This window comes from Lemur catta, chromosome 10 (assembly GCF_020740605.2).
Source record: "Lemur catta isolate mLemCat1 chromosome 10, mLemCat1.pri, whole genome shotgun sequence".
Classification (NCBI taxonomy): Eukaryota; Metazoa; Chordata; class Mammalia; order Primates; family Lemuridae; genus Lemur; species Lemur catta.
In genome coordinates, this window is record NC_059137.1 from 80,947,327 (window position 1) to 80,972,175 (window position 24,849).

The 24,849-nt window shown below is 39.6% G+C and overlaps 1 protein-coding gene across 3 annotated transcripts in view; it reads left to right on the forward strand.

Annotated features, from left to right (window-relative positions):
* Positions 1-23,029: 23,029 nt before the first annotated feature.
* The window catches only part of FANCC (FA complementation group C), a 246,018-nt gene continuing 244,198 nt past the window's right edge, over positions 23,030-24,849 (forward strand). For 2 of the 3 annotated variants that reach the window (XR_006737903.1, XR_006737902.1), the window contains exon 1: positions 23,039-23,221. The gene's annotated coding sequence lies outside the window, so the exon portion shown is untranslated. Of the gene's footprint in view, positions 23,222-24,849 lie in introns of all 3 variants that reach the window. The other variant, XM_045563464.1, reaches the window with a different exon arrangement.

Genomic DNA, 24,849 nt, shown 5'->3' on the forward strand with positions numbered 1-24,849 from the left:
ATTTTCCTTTTCCTTTCTTTTTAAAAAAAATGCATCATATTTTATATACTTTCTTCTTTCACTTATTAATATGTTATGGGCATCACTGTTTTGAACAGCTGCATCGGTATAGAATGACTATTTGAAAGTAAGAAGTGCTCCTGTGTTTAAAGATACCCATAAGGAGACTTGGTTCACATTTATGTGGTAAATCAATATGCATTTTGAGGGCCTACTATGTGCTAAAAACAAAATGGACACCACAGAGACATCTAAGATGTTTTCTCAGCCCAATACAAAGTCTTCAGTGAAACTGAAGGATTCAGAGAGCATTTTCTGGGACCTGAGAAATGAGGTGGTTGCTTAAATTGCTGTGGTTTGGGAAGATTTCTTGATTTTGTCCCAGACTACTTTAAGTACTCTAGTGGACTTATGGACACATGAGTAAACTTTTCTAAGGGATAAAAGCCCCTATGCAAAGATTCTAGGACAAAATATAAAACCATCTCTGGCAAGGGATATAAAAATCATAAGCAACTAAAGTAGATAGAAATTAATAGGCTTTATTTCCTTTTTAAATATAAGACCTTTAATTATGGAACTGTTGGGCAGAATATTGAATGATGGTTTGAGCCATCTGATTGGCTAATCTATGAAACAATAATTACCATGTACCTTGCAAATTAAAGGGCACAGCCCATAAAGGTAGTATTAAGAGTTTATGTTTCCTTCTCCTTAATCTTGTACAAGAACTAGACTCAAGACATTTCTTGCAATTAATGATTGGTTGAGGTTAATAGTTCTGACAAAGCCTTGGTCATTGATCCTCTTCAGCTAGTCATTAACCTCTAGAATCTGGTCATTAACCTCTAGAGACTGCTAAATAGGATGCAAAAAAGCATTTTACCAGTATTATTTAAAAGGCTATATTGTTGTTTCATATATATTTCAAATGTAAGGAAATGTCTTCTTATAATGTATATGTATGTGCAAGGTAGTTTAAAGTTTCTTTAGGTTTTTATTTCCAGAATTTTCTTCCAATACAAAAGAGTAATTTGAGGTATATATGCTATGTATGCAGGGAAAACTATTACTAAGAACGGGCATCCTAAAATGTTTTTATTGGCCCAAAGAAAAGGGAACATAAAATTCACTTTAAAAATGGGAGCCTTTTTTTGTCTATTAATATATTGAATGAATGTATTAAAAGTTATAATGAGAGTGAAAATTGGATTGTAGGTGAGTGTCCCCTTGAAAATGGTGCCGTATGTTTCCCATACTCTTAAAAGAACTGACCATAAAGTATAGTTGAAACATCACAAATATAGGCCAGTTTGTTATTGTAACCACAAATCATATTTTCACAGTAATTTGTTCTGATTTAGGAATTTTCATAAGGAAAGATATGAAGTCTCAGTGGATCGTAATGTTACTGACTCTATTCAACATTTAATAGGCTTTACTCTGATTTTTACATCCTGAGTCCATAAAGCTTATTAAATGACACTTCAAAATTTCTATCGATGGTGGAAGCTTTGGTTAAGTGAAAAAGCCTGTTGGGGTTTTCCCCCTGTAGTTTCCTAATTAGGGCTTCCTTATTACATCACAAACATTAATCACCACATTATCCAGTAACAGATCAGACTTACCCTATCTTTCAGATCCTCATTAATCTACTAGTAAAGTTATGAGCTCTATAATATGGCTACATTTAGAATGTCTCCCCGAAGCACAGTATATCCATTACTGGAGCTGAATAACCAAAAAGCCATGCATCTTATCCAGGCTGGAAATGTTTTTGAAATGTCAGCTTTGACAGAGAAGCTTTCCCTGCAACCCCCACATAGGAATCCTACAGAATATTTGCTTTATTTACTGCTTTGTGTACTATTTTAGCAGGAGAAAAGAAAAAAATCTCTGAGCAGGATTAAGTTTGCATCTTGCAGAGACAGAGCCATCTGTTGTAGTCCAGAGCTTGGCCGTTTTCCATTTGGAATGCAGGGCCAGCTCTGGTTGAAAAAGAATGTGAAATCTTCCTTGAGTGTGATCACCCCATCAAGCAGAGGGAGCACTGCAAGTTCCTTGCAATCCTAAACCAGCCAGCACTTCCTGAACACCTGCCCTGAACACAAATGTTCCTTGGATGAGTGACAGTGAAAATGGCAAAGCATCAAGTTCACCTGGCCACATCCACATCGCTGAACTAACTTGGCTGGCTCAGATGCAGAGCTAATGCGGTTCTGCAAGAGCACACGTCACGGGAAAAAAGATGATCTAGCATGTTCACACAGTCTTCGGATCTCTCATAAAGGCCTATCATTTTATGGATTTAGGGAGTGTGGGATTTTCTTTTAGAACATTACAAAAAGTCTCTGATTCTCTCAGCTTACCTTCGAATTGAATTTATTGCATTCATAGCTGGATTTGGCAGTTACTTTTTGCATTCTGTCTTTCTGTTAGAGTAGTATGTAGATTTAAGCATGTCATTTCCTCCTAGAGGATGTAAAAATGAATAAACAATTACAGTTTATACTACGTACATATGGTATTTATCATAAGACACATTTGAGAGAGCCTAAATAAATATAAAGATACTCTTAAGGAATTTTAGAATATTAGAAAATATTTTCCTAAAGAGACACATATTGAAGTCAATGAATATTTTGTCTAAAATGACAAATGGATAAGACAAAACTCAAAGATAGACAAGGTGAAAGAAAGGAAATAGCAGTAAAGGGAAAAGGCTCATTAGAACAACTAACAGGACTTTTTTTAATGCTACATTTCAAAAATTAGAAAAATTATGTATTTGCAAGCAGAGTAATGTATATACCAAATTTTTCAGCACAACAATCTAGTCTTGGAATATGGGGGCTGCCTTTCATTCTTGAGGTCAAGGACATCCTATATTATTTAGTGAGATGCAATGAATGGTAAGGAAAAATGAAATGGGTCTGGAAATGAGAGAACAGTTTCTTGGTTTCAGAGAGGCACTTCTCAGTTTTTCATGATATTCCTGTAGAGCTCATGGAGAACTGAGGCCTGGGTAATGGTACAGTTTGGTGGATTTATAGTTGATTAAACCAAAGAGGTCAAAGAGGCAATGTGTCAATGTTACATGGGAAGGAGAGTTCTAGGGTTCTGTATTTGACTTTGTGACAGAGAAATGTGCTTTTCAGATTTAAAAGGTATGTAAAAGTCAGGATTCAAAAAGATCTCTACGGACTGTACAGAGGGATGGAAATCGACAAAATGAAATTTAATGCAAATAAATAAAAATAAAAACCTGCATTTAGGTTCAAAAATTCCACTGCAAAGTACACAACCTGGCATCAAAAGTTTATATGGGAAAACAGACATGCATACAAATGCACCTTAGGTGCTTTAGTTTATTTCAAGGGGAAAATGAGCTGGAGACCTTGAGCTGGAGAATGAACTATGAGATCTTAATTTATAGTAACAGAAGGATGGCGTCCAGATCAAGAGAAATAATCATCCCAATAGATGTTTCCCTGGTCTGTCCACATCTGGAGTTGCAATTCTGTGTGCCACCCTGGGGAGCCCAGGCTGGGCCGAAGGGTAATGGAGAACAGGCTGAGGTCAGCGACGAGGGAGGTCGAGGGATGATTGGAGGGGCTGCTGAGAGAAGCAGGCTAATGAGAATCTAAGTCTTTGAAAGCTGGGAGTTTCCCTTAACAGGGGCCCAGGCTTCTTTCTTCCAGGCTGAAGGTGGAATGTTAAAGGGGCTAAGAGAAAATGTAAAATAAAAGAAGTTCACCATTACACACTCCTGTGACTCTGACACAAGTAAAGCAGTAACCTGCTGTAGCATAAGAATTAAGGAATTTCTTCAATAAATAAGTGGCATGAGGAAGAGAAGGGGAGACTGGGATGAATTTCAAAAGAGCCTAAAGAGACTTATCAACCAAACGCATGGTGTGGACTTTGTTATGAATAGATCTTGATTCCAACAGCTACCTGGTAAAGCAAACATATTTTGAGATAATCAGGGAAATTCTATTCTAATAAATAGCTTTCTTGAGATACAACTCATATGCCGTAAAATTCACCCTTTAAAAGTGTACCATTCAGTGGTTTTTTATTATATATTCACAATTTTAGGTACCATTCACCACTATTTAATTCCAAAACATTTTTATAACCCCCAAAAGACACCCCCACATAAACATTAACAGTAACTATCTGTTCCCCTCACTCCAGCCCCTAGGAAGCATTGATTTATTTTCTATCTGTGTGGATTTGCCTTTTCTGGACATTTCATAAAAATAGAATCATAAAATATGTGGCCTTTTGTGAGTGACTTCTTTCACTCTGCATAATGCTCTCAATGTTCATCCAAGTTGTAGCATGTACCAGTACTTCATTCTTTTTTATGGTTGAATAATATTACATTGTATGGCTACAACACATTTTATTTATCCATTCATAAGTTGATGGACGTTGGGGTTGTTTCCACCTTTTGACTACTACGAATAATACTGCTATGAAAATTCACCTACAAGTTTTTGTGTAGACATGTTTTCGATTATCTTGAGCATATGCCCAGGAGTGGGATTGCTGGTCATATGGTAACCCCATGTTTAACATTTTAAAGAACTATCAAACTGTCTTTTTGACATGGATGTACATTTTATACCCTCACCAGTAATGTCTGAGGGTTTCATTCTCCATACTTGTCAACACTTAATATTAGCCTTTTTTATTACAGCTATCATAGTGTGTATAAAAGTGGTATCTCATTGTGATTTTTATTTATGTTTCTCTAGTGACTAATGATGTTGAGAATCTTTTAATGTGCTTTTTGGCCATTTGTATGTCTTCTTTACAGAAATGTCTATTCAAATAATTTGCTGATGTTTTACATGGGGTTGTCTTTTTATTGTTGAGTTATAAGAACTCTTTATATATTGTGGATATAAGTCCTTAATCAGATATATGATTTGCAAATATTTTCTCCCATTCTATGAGTTGTCTTTTCATTTTCTTGATGCTATCATTTGAAACATAAAAGTTTTTAATTTTAATAAAGTCAATTTATATAATTTTTCTTTTTTCATTTGTGCTTTTATATATATTTCTATCATTGGATTTTTTTTGGGGGGGGGCCAGCGTCTCGCTTTGTTGCCTGGGCTAGAGTGAGTGCCGTGGCTTTAGCCTAGCTCACAGCAACCTCAAACTCCTGGGCTTAAGCGATTCTACTGCCTCAGCCTCCCGAGTAGCTGGGACTACAGGCATGCGCCACCATGCCCGGCTAATTTTTGCTATATATATTTTAGTTGGCCAGATAATTTCTTTCTATTTTTTTAGTAGAGACGGGGTCTCGCTCTTGCTCAGGCTGGTCTCGAACTCCTGACCTTGAGCGATCCACCCGCCTCGGCCTCCCAGAGTGCTAGGATTACAGGTGTGAGCCACCGCACCCGGCCACTATCATTGGATTTTTTAAATAACTTTCCCATCTATTAATTTAATATGGTTAAATATACATTGATACATTGCTCCTTTGACCTTTTTGGTTTAGTCAACTATAAATCCACCAAACTGTACCATTACCCAGGCTTCAGTTCTCTCTGAGCTCTACAAGAATATTGTGAAAGACTTTGAGAAGTGCCTATCTAAAACCAACACAACTGTGAAATAACCATTGTGTTGTGGTTATGAAGATGTTACAATGCAGCACACTTTAATTTTATTAAGGTAACTTGAGACTGCCTCGTATACTAAAGATGTGTAGCTAATCAGTTTACAAACTTGAAATCCACATTATTCCTTCACTTTATCACAATGATTTAGTCAAGTCTGGAAGGGACTGGACTCCCTGAAAATCACTGTGTAAATAGTGACATACATCATTTGAAAATTCTTTCCCTCACCCAAAATTTCATGGAACATAGTTATGCTAATGATAAGGAAATAAATATTGTTTCTAAAATTAAGCCAGGCACAGTGGCTGGCATCTGTAAATCCCAGCACTTTAGGAAGCCAAGGTGGGAGGATCGCTTGAGGCCCGGAGTTTGAGACCAGCCTGGGCAAAATAGTGAGATCCCATCTCTCAAAAAATAAAACAGTAGCTGTTTGTGGTGGTGTGCGCCTGTAATCCTAGCTACTTGGGAGCTGAAGTGGGAGGATTGCTTGAGCCCAGGAGTTTGAGGTGATAGTGAGCTATGATTGTGCCACTGCACTCAAACCTGGGAGATAGAATAAGATCCTATTTCTAAAAATAGAAAAATTAAAATAAAAAAATTTAAGAAAAAAATAAAATCATCCTCAATAGTATTATCAACCTCGTAAGGTCACCTGCCCTTTCTCCAGCCCACAGTAGGGAGGAACTAATTCAAATCTGAAGAAGTGAGAAAATGTGACTTGAAGAAAAACTTGATACTGTGTATTTGAAAGCCAAAACAAAACCTCAAATATAGAAGGTATAGAGCTTAACAAATATCCTGTAGTCTCTTAAGAGAAATTTATCAGAAATGGCAAGGTCTAGGGGAAGGTGGTGAGTTTTATATTTGTACGAAAGAGACATGAGTTTGAAAACATTGAGAAACAGTGTACCAGTGGAATAGAGAGTCAAACCTCAATGCTTCTATCCACCATTCAAGAATGTTCATATGTCTTTAAAAAATAGATGCTTTTTACATAGTATTGCACAAATAAATATATATGGAGTAAAACTTGATTTCATTTGATAATCAGTGTCCTCATATAAACTCAATTCCATAATCCCTGGGTCATTAGATATAACTATACACAAAAATTACATAATACTTTAAATACATGTGTTAATCTTAATTAAATCAGTAATTCATCTTCATATAACAAGTAGTTTTTTTTAATAATTACTATAACTAACTGCTCTACCTTAATTTTGTTTTATGGACGATTCTTACTTTCACCAAACTGAAATTCACATGGGTAAAAATCTTATGACTATTCGTATTTGTAGTTTCCAAAGCTATATCTATTTTCTGGAAGTAATGCAAGCTCTAAATTTTAATTACTTTTGAAAGAGTATGGAAAAATCCAAGAAATGACCCCCAAAGAAAAATGGAAATGAAAAGTAAAAATCTTTTATTTTTACATAAATATTTATATAGGATAAAACACAAATCACTTCCAGTTAAGTATGGTGATTAATACATCTTCACTACTATTCCCTCCTGAAACCCCATTAAAATAGAGTAAAATAAATTAAACATGCATAAACCCAGAAGAAAAAAGAAAGCAGAAGAGACAATGGCAGAGGAGAGATCTGAACAAAACTGGAAGTGGACAAGCACCTCAGTGGATGGCATCTGTCTCAGCAAACCAGAAGTTAAAACCCCAGCTTGCTGGGAAGCTCTGGAAAATTGAGAAGAAAGGAGCAGATTTATACTACTATACCCTGGGATGGCTCAGAAATTGGAGGTACTGGGTAGGTATTTTGGAAGCATAGGTGCAGGGTAGAACTAAAAGCAGAAGGAAAGTTCATGGTGCTTATAAGAAACAATCAAGCCCCCAAGTTGCATTCCTCCCCTTTCCTCCGACACAGCCAGAGAGTCACCCTGCCCCTCTACCAGCAGAAGATAGGAAGGGTTGGACTTCATGGACTCTGATCTTGGGGATACATGTCCAACTTAGGGCAAGATGAAGTTCTATACTGAAAAACTCAAGTGAATATCTACATGCTGAACCCAAGACTTCCAGCTGTAACTCCTCCCCACCCTCATCCCGCCCCATATTTTGCTCAGATCCCATAATATTGGCAGCCAGGCCTATACTCCCAAGCAGAAGCCAAGAGGATTCATCTTTGCTGGCAACTAACCAGCCCCTTCCCTCAATGCTATACAGACTGATATTTGGAGTTCCCCTGCAAAAAGGCCAGAGACACCTACACCACCGGGTGAGGCCCACCCATCGACAGGTTCCACACAGGTATGCACAATTTCCAATGAGCCTTTAGAGCCTGGATCTTAAATGTGAATAGACAAAGTCATCAGGAATTTGAAGAAATCTTTTTAGTACAGAAAACAAGAACAAAAAAAAAATGAAGGCCGGGCGCAGTGGCTCACGCCTGTAATCCTAGCACTCTGGGAGGCCGAGGTGGGCGGATTGTTTGAGCTCAGGAGTTCGAGACCAGCCTGAGCAAGAGCAAGACCCCATCTCTACTAAAAATAGAAAGAAATTATATGGACAGCTAAAAATATATATAGAAAAAATTAGCTGGGCATGGTGGCTCATGCCTGTAGTCCCAGCTACTCGGGAGGCTGAGGCAGGAGGATTGCTTGAGTCCAGGAGTTTGAGGTTGCTGTGAGCTAGGATGATGCCATGGCACTCACTCTAGCCTGGGCAACAGAGTGAGACTCTGTCTCCAGAAAGAAAATAGAAAAAGAAACTCAGAGGAAACAAAAAATTCAAGGAAGAAGAAAATTTCAAAAATAAGAGGAGTTCACAGTATCCATGAAACAAACAGGTGATTATAAATAAGCATGAACATTTAGAAAACAAAAATGAGCTTTTGGAAGCAAAATATGATTGCAGAAATTGAAAACTCAACATAAGGTTCAGAAAATAAAAATGAAGAAATAGACCAGCAGTTAAAAGGAAAAGGTCAATGAGACAGAAAATGGGAAGATCAATTATAAGAAAAGTAGGGCTTCGTTCATTCATTTATTCACTGAATGCCTCTTATGTGCCAGGCGCTGCGCTGGGTGTTCAGGATACATCAGTAAGCAAACCAGTAAAAGATCCCGGCCCTCAAAGACTTCACCTATGAACAGCAGAAGTCAGAAAATAAATGAGAAACATAATAAATAAGTAAATTCTATTGTATGTAAGGAGATAATCAATGCTTTGTTCAGAAAGAAAAAAAAATAAAGCAGGGTAAAGAGATTGGGAGTGCTGGGAGGGTTCTGTGTTTTTCTGTTTTTTCGATTTTCGGTAGAGTGGTCAGAGTAAACCTCCCTAAGAAGAAACATTTGAGTCTAGGCACGAAGGTGAGAGGAACAGGCATCCCAGGCAGAAGCAACAGCTACCACGAAGGCTCTTGGGGGAACTTCTGCGGTCTGTGTGAGGAAGAGCAGAAAGGCCACAATCTGGAGCCCAGTGAGCTAATGGGGGATGTGATGTCAGAGCAATTACAAGAATCCAGACTCGGTGGGCCCTGGAGGGCCAGCCACAGATGTGGAGTTTTCCCTGAGTCCAGTGGGGTTATGTTCAGCAGAGGAGTGCTGTGCATTTTGGCTTTTAAAAGGACTATGTGGGTGCGAGGTGGAAACAGAAATCCAAAAATCCAAGAGCAAGGCTTTTGTTTTTTGTTTTTTTTCTTTGGCTTTTTTGCTCTTGCTTCATATTTTAAAGCAATTCTCATACCTATTAAATATATTGATCATGTTTATTTTAAACTGTTGGTCCCTATGTTCCAATTATTTCATTTCAGAAAACGTTTTTTAGATTGTTGCCTATAGTAGACTGAAATATGGTCCCCAAAGATATCAGGTCCTAATCTCTGGAATCCATAAATCCTACTTTACTTAGAAATATGATCTTTGCAGATGTGATTAATTTGATGATCTGGAGATGGGGAGCTTATCCTAGATTATCCAGGAGCGCCCTAAATGGTTCAGTGTCCTAATAAAAGATAGGCAGAGAGATCACACGTGCACACACACGTTAGAAGGTGACATGCAGATGGAACAAAGAGAGGTTTGAGGAAGCTAGCCTTGAAGATTGGAGCAATGTGGCCACAAGCCAAGGCATGCCAGCAACCTGAAAGAGACAAAGAACAGATCCCCTCCTAGAGTCTCCAGAGGGAGTGTGGGTGGCCCTGCTGAAACTTTGATTTCAGCCTAGTGATACTGATTTTGGACCTCTGGCCTCCAGAACCGTGAATTTTTTTTTTTTTTTTTTTTACCAAGTTTGTGGTAATTTATTACAGCAGCCACAGGAAACTGATACATTGCCTTGACTGTCTTTCATAGCGTGGTTATATGCCTTATTGTCCAGTTATTTTGGCCTGTGCATACATTTTCCCCAAGGGGATCATCTACCTTGTCTGATGATGTGTATTGGGGAAAGGTCAAAGACCCTGAGATGTTTCTCACAACATTGTTTGTGATGGCAGGAAGTTGGAAGCAATCTGGGTGCCCATCAGTGGCAGAGAGGATAGGAAAAATGTGGTGAAAACAACATTTACTATGTAGCATGTAGCTACCATGTAGCATGTAGGTTTAGAAAAGTTGATAGGTTTTAAAGACATAATGCCAAATAAATATTAAGAACCAGATGATTTCTATGACTTACACTATTTGTTTTAATAAAAAACACTTGCACACAACACAGCAATGCACACTTTACAAGAACATGTATAAAGAAAGGATACACCTTATAACCATTAGAATAGATGTTTATGGGAGATCGGGGAAATGGGAGTGGAGAGGGAATGAATGAATGAATAAGTAAAAACAACATGAAGCCCTGAAAAGACCAATCATGATCCTGCACTATGAACTGGAGCATATGATTGACTTAACTCTCTGTACTGAGGTCTAACTTAAATCATCATCTCATCCTTACCATTGTCATCAGTTTAAAATGAGGAAAAAATGGACTGAGAAAATGTGATATTGTGAAACATATATTTGGTTTTCGATCCATTTCCTGGCATACAACTCCTAAAATCCTTAGAATTGCCAAAGAGATGCTAATTTGGATTTTTATATGCTAATGATTGACTGATGGCTGGCAGCCCCTAGGTTCAGGATAGGAGCTGGTCACTAAATGACTAAGGCGGGATTAAAGGGTTGGGACTTTCAGCCCCAACCCCTGACCTCCAGGAAGGGGTAAGGGGCTGAAGGTTAAGTTGATCACCAATGGCCAATGTTTTAATCAATCCTGCCTACATAATTAAGCCTCCATAAAGATCTGAAAGGACAAGGTTTGGAGCGCTTTGGAATATCAGAACATGTGGACCTTCCTGGAGGGTGGTGCGCCCTGGGAGGACTGGAAACCCCGCATACCTCACCCTGTGCATCTCTTCGTCTGTATCCTTTGTAATAGCCTTTGTAATAAACCAGTAAATGTAAGTGTTGCCTAAGTTCTGTGAGCCGTTCTAGCAAAGTAATGGAACCCAAAGAAGGTTCAAGTTGAAGGCAGTTGGTCAGAAGTTCCAGAGTGGAAGGGAGAGGGGCAGTCTTGTGGGACTGAGCTCTCCCCCTGTGGGATCTGACACTGTTTCCTGGTAGATAGCGTTAAAATTGAATTGGCAAATGCCCAGCTGATGTCTGTTGCAGAAATGATTGCTTGCTCAGTGTGAGGAGAAACACCCACACAATTGATCATAGATGTCTTCTGTGTTGATTGTAGTGATGTGAGAACAGAGAAAACACATTTGTGTTTCTCCCACTTTTAAACTGTGCAACTTTGAGCAAATTGCTTCTGTTCTTTAAGTATCTATTTAATAATCTGTCCATGGGGATGAGTATCACCCTAGCCAGAGAGATTAAAAAATGAGATAAAATGAGATAAATATGTGAGAGTCCTTCCTAAACAGCAGGTGAGCAGCTGTGGAGACTGCCTTGTTCTTAAGCTCTTGGGCCATATTGGAGTCCAACATACAGTAGCAGAATTAGACTTTTGGGAGGAAGGGGCTCAAATGAGCAGGGAGGAGTCAGGGCCACCTCTGTGATCTTGGGTATTAACTGGTTCTTGTGACCTCACTCAGAATTTCCCTCTGCAAGGTGCTCCTAACACGGAACTGACTCAGTGCTTCCCGCCGACAAGGCAGAAAGCCAAGAATAGGAGGCACACACTCACAAACTTTCAGGAGTCATCCCTGTAGCAGGTATGGCAAGGTTGAAAGATATAAGTCCTGTTATAACTGGGAATGCAGGAAAAAATGGGTATCTTAGCTTGGTTACCCAGAAGTGAACCTTGAGATGAACATTTGTGTGCAAGGGATTTATTGAGGAGTGGCTCCCTAAAGAAATCAGTCAGGGGATGGGGGAAAAAGGACAGGGAAGGGGAAGACGCCAAGCCAGAGTTCAAATTCAGAGTCTGTATTTGCAGGTGAAGTGGCTCCAGGAGCCCAAGCTCAATGTTCCACAGCAAGTCATGGCAGATCCTGACCCTTAGGACAAAATCACAAAGAAGCCAAAGGGGGCATCTTACACAATCAGTGTACGACATTTAACAGGAGCTGGGGTTGGACCGCCACATTAATGCGTTTTCTTTATTGACTCGACCTGATCTGATCTTCCCCACAAACCCTCCCACCCTTTGCTTAAATGGGGAGGGGTTGTAGTTCTATTTGGCTTAAAGATTTTAGTATGTTCACTTAATTTAATCAGTGTCTTTAGCTTTTTGCACAGTCTTCTCAGAGATAGAAACATCTCCTTTCTCACTTATCCTTGGCCCCCCTTGCTTCTCTGCCTAAGATGGTATCTTGAGACATGGGAGTAGAGTATGTCTTGACTCCTGTGGTGACAGGTGAGGGTTGAGGTCTCCAGCTGAGCCATCTTTTGACTTCTCTGGCCTCTGGGCTGATGGCTCTAATCCATCTGTTTGCAGGTTGCCTTATGTCACTCACCTTGATTGGGTCTTTCTGTCAGTTTGGTCAGTCTGGGGTTCTCCTCTGCTGACTTGTCACCACTTAGCCTCTGCTGGCTGTAGACCCCAGGGTCTGTTTTATATTTTCCCTCCAGCCTTCGGCTCAGCAGTCGCAGGTCCATGTACTATTCATTCACCCTGACCGTCAACTCTCAATTTACCAGTCTGGTGTGGGGAACCCCAGAGACAGATTTTTTCCTATTTTATTTGATTGTAGCAAAATATATATAACATAAAATTTGCCATTTTAACCATTTTTAAGTGTACAATTCAGTAGCATTAATTAGATTCACAGTGTTCTACAACCATCATCACTATCTATTTCTAAAACTTCTTTATCACCCAAACAGAAATTCTCCCCATTATCTCCTTCACCTAGTCCCTACTCATCTACTTTCTGTCCTATGAATTTGCCTATATTTCATATAAGTGGAGTCATACAGTATTTGTCTTTGTGTGTATCTGGCCTATTTCACTTATAATATTTTCACGATTCATCCATGTTATAGCATGTATCAGAACTTCATTGCTTTTTATGGTTGAATTATATTCCATTGTATGTATGTACCACATTTTATTTATCTATTCATCTGTTGACAGACACATGGATTGCTTCCACCTTTTGGCTATGATGAATCAAGCTGCAATGAACATTGATGTACAACTATTTGTACAAGTCCCTGTTTTCAGTTTTCGGGGCAATATACCTAGGAGTGGAATTGCTGAGTCATATGGAAATTCTATGTTTAGCTTTTTGAGGAACTGTCAGACTGTTGTCCACAGCAGCTGAACCATTTTATATTCCTACTAGCAATGTATGAGAGTTCTGATTTTCCACATCCTCTTCAACACTGTTTTCCTGTCATTTGGTTATAGCCATCCTTGTAGGTGTGAAGTGGTATCTCATTGCGGTTTCAATTTACATTTCCCTAATGATTAGTGTTGTTGAGCATCTTTCATGTGCTCATTGGCCATTTGTATATCTTTCGAAAAATGTTTATTCTAGACCTTTGCACATTTTTAAATTGAGTTGTCTTTTTTTGTCAGAGACAGATTTTTAAGAAGAGTGTGAGGACAAGAGACCCTTGTGCCTTAAGCATCAGCCTTACTGATTCTATAATATAAACCTTTCTGGAAAAGGGTAAACAAGGACATGCTCATCTCCTGGGCTTAATCTCTCGTATGCCTCTATAATCTTCCCTACATTCTCAGCGCTTAAAAAGAGTAGTGCTTTTCTTTTACTTTTCCTACAGTGTATGCTCCACCTACCATAAAGAATGACAGGTAACTGTAGTCATTAATTAGAGTTAGACCGCTTGACATTATCTCTCCTATCTAACTGAAATTTTGTGTCCTTTGACCAACATCTCCTCATAGTTAATCACAATGTATTGCATTCTTGAAAATTGCTGAGAGTAGATTTTAAGTCTTCTCATCACAAGAAAATAAGTATATGAGGTAATGCATATGCTGATTAGCTTAATTTAGCCATTTCACAATGTATACATATTTTAAAACATCTTGTGCATGATAAAAAATATATAATTTTTATTTGTAAATTAAAAATACATAACAAATTTTGAAAAATGAAACTGAATTTAGTTGTTTTCCTTGATTTACAGCACCAAAACCACCACTGGCCTTACAGTCACAAGACATGGTTCAAGACTGGGTTTTGGCACATACTAGTTGCAATGGTCTGAATGTTTAAGTCCCCCCCAAATTCACACGTTGAAATCCTCACTCCCAGGATGATGGTATTAGGGAGTGGAGCCTTTGGGAGGCTATTAGGTCATAGGGGCAGAACCCTCACGAATGGGATGAGTGCCCTTATAAAAGGGGCCTAAGAGAGACCCTTTGCTCTTCCACCTTATGAGGTTAGAGTGGGAAGACAGCTATCTGTGAGCTAGCAGGCCCTCACCAGATGCAATGAAGAAAAACAAGAAACAAACAAAAAACCCCCAAAAAACAAACAAACCAAAACAAACAAAACAAAAAATGTAGGTTAATTCAGTGAGCTGGGTTTTCCTGTGCTGAACCTAGAGAAGTTACCTCATTTTTTTCCTTTTGATATTCTTTTGTATTTTTTAGTGTCTCCCCACTCATTCCAAAGGATACTTCTAAGTACACATTCAGAAAGGCAAAAGAGAAAGGCATGTTAATAATTTTCAAAATATTATTTCCATGATATAAAAATGAGTGAAGTAGAAGCAATCCATGTGTCTGTCCACAGATGAATAGATAAACAAAATGTGGTATATACATACAATGGAATATAATTCAACCACAAATAAAAATTAGTGGGGGGGGTGTATGTGAGGGGGGGATAGGGTTAGCTGTGGGCTCCATCTACATCGGTACTTCTGAAATTTTAGTGTATATCCATATCACTTGGGGATGTTGCTAAAATGCATTCTGGTTCAGTAGAGCTTTTAACAAACTCTCAGTTGATGCCACTGCTGCTGGTCCATGGATTATACTTTGATTTTTTAGAGGACAACTTACACATTAAAAACATTTTGTAAAAAATGACTTCCAACAGTTCCCAGGCCAAGTTTGGGTTTAGCAAACGGTCTCCACACTTAAAAAAAATGAAGGAATAATATTGGGATATCACTAAGGATTCTACAGGGTGTCTATCACAGGGATCTCAAACTCAAATACTTATAGGGGCCAGTCTAGGGCCAGGTAGAGACCATCAAGCTGGAGAACCTCTGCCTGCCTACAGGGGACACTGCTACTGACCCCTGACTCATGGTTGCCAGGCATAAATCCTGGCACAAGGTGCCCATATTGTCCAATTTTTCAAGGAAGTAAAATCAAAGGATTTCATGTGAAATTCTATGATTTCTAAATGTTTTCAATTAGATTTTTTCACAAACACTCTTCAAGCTAAACAAAACAAGCCTGTTGGCCAGATGCAAACTGCAGGGTGTTTGCTTATTCTCTCTAGTCCAATATTTTGCTAGACCCTTGGGAGATATAAAAGAAGAGGACCTGGGTTCAGCTGATGGGCGTAGCCTTGTTGGGAGCTAAGATATATGCACATGAAATAGCCAGGGAGCAATGCAAAGTCATGTGTGTGCAAGTGAGAAAAAGGAAATTGAAGCCATTTAAAGGAGCTGAAATCAAGCCCCAACAAGATGTCAGATACTACCCCAGAATTGAATTTTGTGATTTGCAGAAGTGCCCTATGTGTGAGAAATAACCTGTGTACTTTGTCTTAGTGGGTTAATTAGTGCTGATGAATAAACAGGGCAGTCACTTCTGCTCACTACCAACTTTGGTAGTTAAACAGGTAATAGTGATTTGAAACAAATCTGGCTTAAGAAATAGATTCATCTGCAAATATTAGTGGAATCTGTCCTTAAACACTACAAGAAATGAAGAATCCTTGCAGAAAGAAAAAGAAGGTTTTCTAAAAGTTGTATGAATGAAACTGTCTTCAGTACTATGAAAAATATATACAGAGTATTATGCATCATTATTTGAAAATGGAGTCATGAAAATTGATTAAGTGGATGGGATGTGGTAAACTGAATAATGGTCTCCCAAAGTATCCCTGTCATAAGCCCCAGAATTTGTGAATATGTTACCTGATATGGCAGAAAGGGCTTTGTAGATGTCATTAAGTCAAGGATTTTAAAATGGAGAGATTATCCTGGATTATCTGAGTGGGCCCAATGTAATCATAAGGGTCTTTACAAGAGAGCAGCAGGGCTGTCAGAAGCTGAGAGGGAGAGATTGGGGGATGGAGCCAGGAGCCAAGGAATGCAAGTGGCCTCCAGAAAAGGCAAAGAAACAGAGAGATTCTTCCCTAGGACCTCCAGGAAGACCCCTGCTGACACCTTGATTTTAGTCCACTGAGACTGATTTGGGACTTCTGATCTCCAGAAGTATAAAATAATAAATTTATGTTATTTAAGGCCAGTAAATTTATGGTGATTTGTTACAGCAGCAATAGGAAACTAATACAGAAGGCAAGAAGTGGAAAGAAAAGTGAAAACACTTGTAAAGTTTTGAGAATCTCAAACATAAAGGAAAGGAAGTAGCTTTCTCTTAATGATATTCTGTTACCTGCTGTCCTGATTTTTTTTTAACGGTTAAAATGATTGTTTCTTATACATTAAATCTTTATTGGCTTAAGTGCAAAATGGAAGTGACACTTTTATTACACTTACATGTGATGAAATTATGTCAGAGAAACTGCATCAAATGAGATAATAAATATACAGTGCCTGGAAAATAATAAGCACCTAATAAGTGCTTATTAGATGTTAGTTTTTTCCACTTGCCCTTATAGATCTTGGCTCTTGAGGAGTGCAAGTATAATATATATGCATATATGCATTTTGATATTATGTTTGAACTTTGTTCCTTTATCATGTGGCAGTTATTTTATTGTATGACAAGCGTGCTGAAACTTTAATTTAGCTCATGAATAAATAAAAAGATACAGTAACTAGTCTTGGAAAACATTAGACAATTTAAGGGTCACTCTGAAACAGAAGAATTGGATAAAATTTACTTACTCTTGACTTAATGGTTGCCAGAATTAATCAAATCACAAATGTGCATAATTTCTTTTTCAACTGGAATTTTAAGGGTCTATTCTTAGCAGTTCTTTAATATTAATTTCATGCTAAATGAATCATTATGAAATACTTATGAGGAAAACTATTTTTAAGACATGCTCATTTAAAAATGTAACATTACTTTCTGCAGGCAATAAAAATATGCTGTATTAGTTACAACACTACAATTGGTGGGATGCATGCTCTAAATAAGAATGCATTTTTTACTGAACTAAAGAAAATTGGACTAAAGCTGGCTTAATGTTCTTTTGAAACAGGGTGTATCATTGCTCAATGGAAAAAGAACAGATTTTTGTTTTCTGGGAATTCTGTCAGAGATTGCACAATGACAGAGTTTGTTTCTCCATTCTATAACATTCACAGAATTTGAGTTAAGTAGATAACAGAGTTTCTCATCTTGCCTTCTGATCTGGTTTAGGTCCCCTGCCCTCCCCTTTGTTTAAATGAAACTTGCTACTCTCTTGAGTTTACCTCATTTTGACAACTATGTATCTATTGATTCTTTTTTTTTTTTTTTGAGACAGAGTCTCGCTCTGTTGCCCGGGCTAGAGTGAGTGCCGTGGCGTCAGCCTGGCTCACAGCAACCTCAGACTCCTGGGCTTAAGCGATCCTACTGCCTCAGCCTCCCGAGTAGCTGGGACTACAGGCATGAGCCACCATGCCCGGCTAATTTTTTTGTATATATATTTTTTAGTTGGCCAGATAATTTCTTTCTATCTTTAGTAGAGACGGGGTCTCACTCTTGCTGAGGCTGGTCTCGAACTCCTGACCTTGAGCAATCCACCCGCCTCGGCCTCCCAGAGCTAGGATTACAGGCGTGAGCCACCGCGCCTGGCCTGTATCTATTGATTCTGTTGATCTATGCTGCAGGAAGAGTAGATTCAGTTAATTAAAGGAAGGTTCCCTTGACTAGACTAAACTTCTCAAGGGCATAGAAGATGTTTCTTTCTTTCTTTCTTTTTTTTTCCACCACAGTAACCCCAGACCCTACTATAAATGCCTCAGCTGAGTTAAGCTGCCAGCCACAGAGACCTGAAATAACACTAATAAACAAAATAGAAATTTATTTTTCTTTATTACAAAAGAAGTTCAGAGTTAGGCAAACCAGGTAGCTCCCATGGTTATTGGGGACTCAGGGTCCTTCTATTTCTTTTGCTCTGCCATCCTTATTCCATGACTACCATCCTTGAGGATACCTTATGGTCCAAGATGACCCCAGCCATTCTGCCCTTATACTAGGTACGAAGCAAGAGAGAGGGGAAAAGGGCTGAAAAATCTCATTGCCTATTGTCTTTCCACCTTTTAAGAAGCTTTTCTGAAAGTTCCTCCCAATAGTTTCTACTTATCTCTCACTGGCTACAACTGAGTCACATGGCCACCCCTAACAGCAAGGGAGGCTGGGAAATGCAGTCATTTTTATTGGGCACATTGCCACGCTAAGTAAAAGCTGTGTTCTGATATTAACAAGGGAAGGAAGTGGTAAGATGAGATTAATAAGGATAATGTAATGACTTTGTCATGAAGCAAAACTTATTCAATTTACACAACTGTTCTTTGAGGCTTTCCTTCATCTTTTAGTAAAGTTAAAAAACATGTTTCTTTAAAAATGAAATTACAATGATGGCAGATTTTTTTCTCCCAAAGTCTTTACTTGACCAAATAAAATGTTGTTAACTCTGGCCCCCCAAAATCCAAAATCTAGGGAATGCTTGGTTTCTCCCAACTCTAAGATACTCAGATGTATCTGTGTTTTCAGCACAGCCTATATGCTTCATGCCTTATGCTTGGTAGTGATAGCATTCAGAACATGCTATTCCAAAATACGACACATTGAAATTTGAAAAAATAGCAGAAGCTGGGAGGTCCCTTTCACCTTCCCTCCTCCCTCTTCCCCTGAAGCAGGCTATAAAACCTAGGAAGGATTATCTTATCTTCCCCTGGAACAGGTCATGAGACTCATGTGAGAAGTGCCCTCCCTACACCCAGAGGGAAGGAACATCTGAAGATAAAGGGTCACAGAGAAGAATCTGAACAAATAGGCCCTGCTAAATTCTCCCCAATTTATTCCCATCTTTGTCCAGTTATATCTCTCTATGACTGTCCACTCTTCATCAAACCTAGCGTAAAAATACACAGGTTTAATAGCTTCTTTGAGTCTTCATTTCCTTATGAAGGCTCCTGTGCCATGTAAAAGATATTTTTCCTCCCCTATGGTAGGCTCTCCTTAGGTGTCCATTGATTAATTTATCAGGTAGGCTCAGCCAAAGTGCTAATGCCCAGTGACACAATGCAGAGCTGTCACCTCCAGGTCCTTAATCAGTACTTGCTTTGCAGTAAGGGAGAGAAACACTGACGTCAGCATAGGTAACGCGGTGATTATTGCAAGGATATGGGGGAATCTTGTGGACAACCAAGAATAGAAAAAAGTATAGTCAGTTTGCCTTAAAATTGAGATTAAAAAGTTGGGAATGGAAACTACTCTATCTCTTATAGAATAAATAACAGCCTTTCAACTTTTTTACTTTTCTCTGCCAACCAACTTTCTTTGCTAGTCATATTTTTTTCTTCCCCTGATAACTTTGGCTGGCATGGGGGCTTGAGGTCCTGTGGTATAGAGGTAGTACAATCTCTCAGTGTTGCAGTTTGAAATTCCCCAGCAATTTAGTTTGATTGGTTCAGTTAGCTATGGCAAGTAGTGGGGTGACTATTATAAATAAACATGCCCTCCTGGGTACATTCTTTCAGCAGAGCCTGGGGAGTGAGCACATGGGCAGGGGGTGAGGGGGCAGGTACCATGTAGCATTTATACTACATTTCCCTTTTTCTGTTAATTTCCACCTCCAAAGCCCCCCCTTCCTTGACCTCAGGAGCTTTTCCCCCTCAGGGTGGCAGATCAAAGACTTTCACTGTTATTTACTCCATTTCTTGAAGTGTTCCCTTATTCTCATTGTTTTCTATAATTCAACTTGCATTTCCTCAGTGGGAGTGTTTTAATGGAAGAGCAATGTGGTCACTAGAGTGCATAAGCCTCTGGGATCATCTCACCCCATCCCTTATTTTTGACTCACCACCCTGGGGCATGAGCATGAACATTGCAAGTGGTAAGAAGCACAAGCCCAAGAGACAGTCTACCTGGATTTGAAGCCAGGTTCCAACAACCACTAGAAGAGATGGCACTGTGATCAGCTTCTGTATCTGTGACATTAGAATATTACCTACCACATAAAAAAATTACTGTGAGAATTAAAGGAAATCATTTAGGCCAAGGAATTGGCTCAGTGCTTGGGACCTGAAAGCATTATTCACAGTTGAGGTATGACAGGCAAATATCAAAGCCACGGCCAAGACACTGTTAAATGTTGGGGTGCCAAATGAGGACTAGAAACTAGGGTGCCTGGACTAATTCTGGAAGTAGGAGTCTTACTACAATGGCTTGTACATGTGGAATCCAAGATGGTTGATTCTGTTAATTTTTGTTCACTGAACTTTGAAGGAAGGTTTGATAATGTCAGGAACTTTGAAGCACTCAGCTGACGGTGTGTTTTCCTCTAGAATATACACATTTAGCCTAAAGGATGTAATAATTTTCACCTAAATATGTCACTTAAACATTTTTTCACATTATTTAAATGTCATTGGGCTCTATATTACAACCAATCTAGAGGCACACATGCTCAATTTTATGACCAAATTAAAAATAGAATTTGTATTGAAGTATTTGTTTCTCCAGAAATTTTTCAGGTATTTTACAAAGTGATCATCTCATTACTACTTAAAATATTAGTAAGTATAGCTTCAAATCTATGGATGCTAGACAAAATGAATGTCATGAATCCCCATAAACTGAAGTTTGGATCTATACTTCCCATTTAGGTCTAAATTAAGCCTAAACATGGTGTCATTTCAGATACTACATAGTTGACTGAGCCTAGCAATTCTTTATTAACCACAGGATTAAAAAGACATAAAACCACAATATGGCAAGACCTCAATTATTAATACTGCAAACACTAAAAATGATTTTTCAGCAAGTATGTAAAAAAATCTGAGTACCAAAATAGTTATTTTCTCTTAAGAAATACATAGTTTGGGGGGCATGGGAATGGGTAAACTCACAACTAATGCATGCAGTGAGCACTGTATGGGGTCAAGGGCATGCCTCCAATCCTGGTTTGGGTGAGGCAAAGTCATAACGTAACGAAAGTGTTTGTACTCCCATAATATCCTGAAGTAAAAAAAAAAAAAGAAATACATGGTTTAGTTGCTTTCTTTGCTAGTATATGCAGACCTTAAACATTAACTGGACTCTTGATTTGTCACCACAAACATAATTTTCTTATGACCAAGATGTCACAATGAGTGCCATTCAAGCATATATCTCTTTACACAAGCCCTGCTTCCGATTTACCCACATCCCCACATTGCACTATTCACACATCAAAAAAGCAAAACCTCTTTGACTGGCAGGGAATAGTTTCCAGAATGAATTTAAACACCTGATACCTTAATACAGTTGCAGATCCTGCCAATTTTATCTCAAGTTTTGGACCGTGTTCCTTTTGTATTTCCCTTTAATTTTTAAAAGATTGTTGCTACCACTACCTTACATATTAACTTTATCACTTATAAACTCTATAATCTTAGCAAGTTAATCTCTGAATCGAATTTATTCTTTGATAAAATGGGTACTTCATCATAAGAATTGTTGAAAGTATTTAAATAATTGAGAACTATTTTTATTACATGAATACAGTGCTTCGTAGTTTGGGTGCATACGTGAAGTTGTAGTTTTATGATTATGATTTATGGTTATGAGGCATTGATTTAAAGTATTTAAAAGTTTAAGGCTAGATTCCTCAGATTATTTTTTCTTACAATTTAAACATATATGAAAAACTTTCATGCTTTAGTAACTTAAATTAAAAAAAGAATTGACCAAGACAAGGTAATACCATTGATATGAATGGAAGTTTGTAGAAAATTCTGCTTTCCATTTATTTAAGTGGTTTAAATACAGCGTTGAACTGATTTGAACTCGAATCAGATGCTGCATGGAAGTGATTTCAGGCCGGAGGAATCATTACCCAAAGATACTTTTTTTTGTTGTTATTGCTGCGACCACAGCTAGAAAATCATATTCTAGAGCCTGTTTAGAGTTTTTAGCCCCTTGATAATACCTGAATTAATTTTTCTTTGAAAGAACTAATTTCCATTTTACCTCCTCTGTATTCTTAACAGAATCTTTTTTTTTTTTTTTTGAGACAGAGTCTCACTTTGTTGCCCAGGCTAGAGTGAGTGCCGTGGCGTCAGCCTAGCTCACAGCAACCTCAAACTCCTGGGCTTAAGCGATCCTATTGCCTCAGCCTCCCGAGTAGCTGGGACTACAGGCATGCGCCACCATGCCCGGCTAATTTTTTCTATATATATTTTTAGTTGTCCAGATAATTTTTATTTCTATTTTTAGTAGAGACGGGGTCTCGCTCAGGCTGGTCTCGAACTCCTGACCTCGAGCGATCCACCCACCTCGGCCTCACAGAGGGCTAGGATTACAGGCGTGAGCCACCGCGCCCGGCCCAGAATCTTAAAATAACTGGAGAACAACCGGATTGAAAACCTCTGGGATTTTTCTCCCCGGGAGCCTCGCGACGGTCTTGTTCTCGTCCGGTGCTTTCGCACAGGGCCAGGGAACACCTGGGCAGCAATTCGGATCCCCAGCTGGCCCCCAGGCCGCCCCAGCCGCGCCGACTTCCGCCCCAGCCTGGGCTGTCTACCGTCCCGCCCCCACGGACCCGAGATTTGTCGGAATTTTCCCGCGATGCCGCGGGAGCGCGCGGGGCTTTCAGCCAGGCCCCAGAGTGCACTGCGGGCTCATATGCGCGCGCGGGGCTCCACTACTGAGAGACCGCGGGAAAATTCCAAAAAGTCAAAGCAAAACAAAAAGCCAATACAAGGCAAAGCCAAGTTTTCAAGCCACAGAACCCGGGCGGTGGCTTCCTTTCTGCCACTGCCCAAACTGCTGAAGCAGCTCTGGCGTGGACCACCCGGTAAGAGAGAGGCCGCAGAACTAAGCGAAGGCGTTTGCTTCCCTCGGGGGTCTGACCGACGCGTCAGCTGGGGGTGGGGGGGTGAGGGAGGGGAGAGGGGCAAGACTCGCGAGAACGTCCGCCGCGTTCCGCGCTTCGAGGTGGGTGAGCGGGGCTCCAGCCCGGTGCAGGGGCTGAGAGGCGGTGGGGAGCGCCGTGGGGTGGCGCCAGCCCGCGGGGGCGGGGCCAGGGAGAAGGCGGGTCCGCTGACGAGGGGCGAGGTCAGATGGGGCGGGGCGAGCCCAGGGGCTGGAGCGCCGGAGGGGTCACGCGGAAGGGAGCCCCCAGAGCGGTGGGAGCTGGGAGTTGGCGTTTTGGTCCTTTTTGTTCATTGAGCGCAGGCATCTATGTCTTCTTAAAAGGAGAGGAGCAAAGGTGAATTTCTTTGCCTCGGATCCGTGGGAGCTGTGAAAAGCTCGCCTCTTTTAACCCATCACCCTGTACAGCTGGCCTCGTGGGCTCCGCACCCCCACCCCCGCCAGCCGCCGGGGCGCCGCGAGGGGGCGAGGCCCAATTAGGGGAGCCCGGGGCGCGGCTGTTGTGCTCCCGCCGTCCGCCTTTCATCCCTGGGCGGGAGGAGGGCGGTTCTGATGGGCGATTGTCTCCCCGCAGCTCTTTATTTGGATGCAAGGCCAAGTGGCGTTCAAAGCCCTTGAGAGATTTTTTGGGTGCTGTACGTTTGTTGGTTTGCTCTTTTGTATTTTTAGGTGGGCGCGTTTACAAATGAACCCGCTATGATTTTGTATGTAACTAGCGTTCTGGAGGGGAAAAAGATTTGGAGTTTTTGAAATATGAGAAGCTTGGGACCAGAATCTTACGGAAAGGGAAAGAGGCCAAGGAATTTTCCAGCAAAGACCTTATGTGCCTGGGCTTTTGTTCTAATCTGAAACTGGGAAAACTCCTGGGCTCCTAGTTTTATTTTAACCTGTGCCCCATTTAATGCATCTAAAGTGTGTTGTGATTGACTTACCATTTATCAAATGAGCAGAGCATTTTTGGGCCACCCAACTTCAGCTATTTATGGATGTCACTCAACTTCAGTGATATGCCGCTGAGAACATTTTCTCATTACTCTCCTCAAGGATTGTTACAAATGGTAGAATTCATACCATGTGTTGGGATCATTCATTACATAAGCTTAGATAGAAAACATGTTCTTTGTGACTTTATCCATTAAACTTAAATTGATGTTTCCATGTAATGTAATCTGGTACAACCAGATTCACATGTAAGTAAACGCTCATATACATTAGTCATATACATATACAAGAAAGATTGCATCAAACAAGAATTTGTTTTCCAAGTTGTAACAAAGGGCTTCTTTCACCTCTCCCCCAGGAGTAAAAGTTAGATCCTGCCTCTTTAGAACTGGAGTAATCATACTTTTATATATTATAAATTTTATCTTTTTTATTTGGTCATACTCCTCTTGATTTTTTGAAACACATTTATTAAAGCCTCAGAAAAGAAAAGCAAACTATATTGGCATTTTTTGTTATGTCCTTTAATAAAAGTATTAGCTTGATTCATTGGCTGGATTAGGAAGATGTGTTGCTGCATGTATGTGAAACTGCATGTACGTTTTAAAA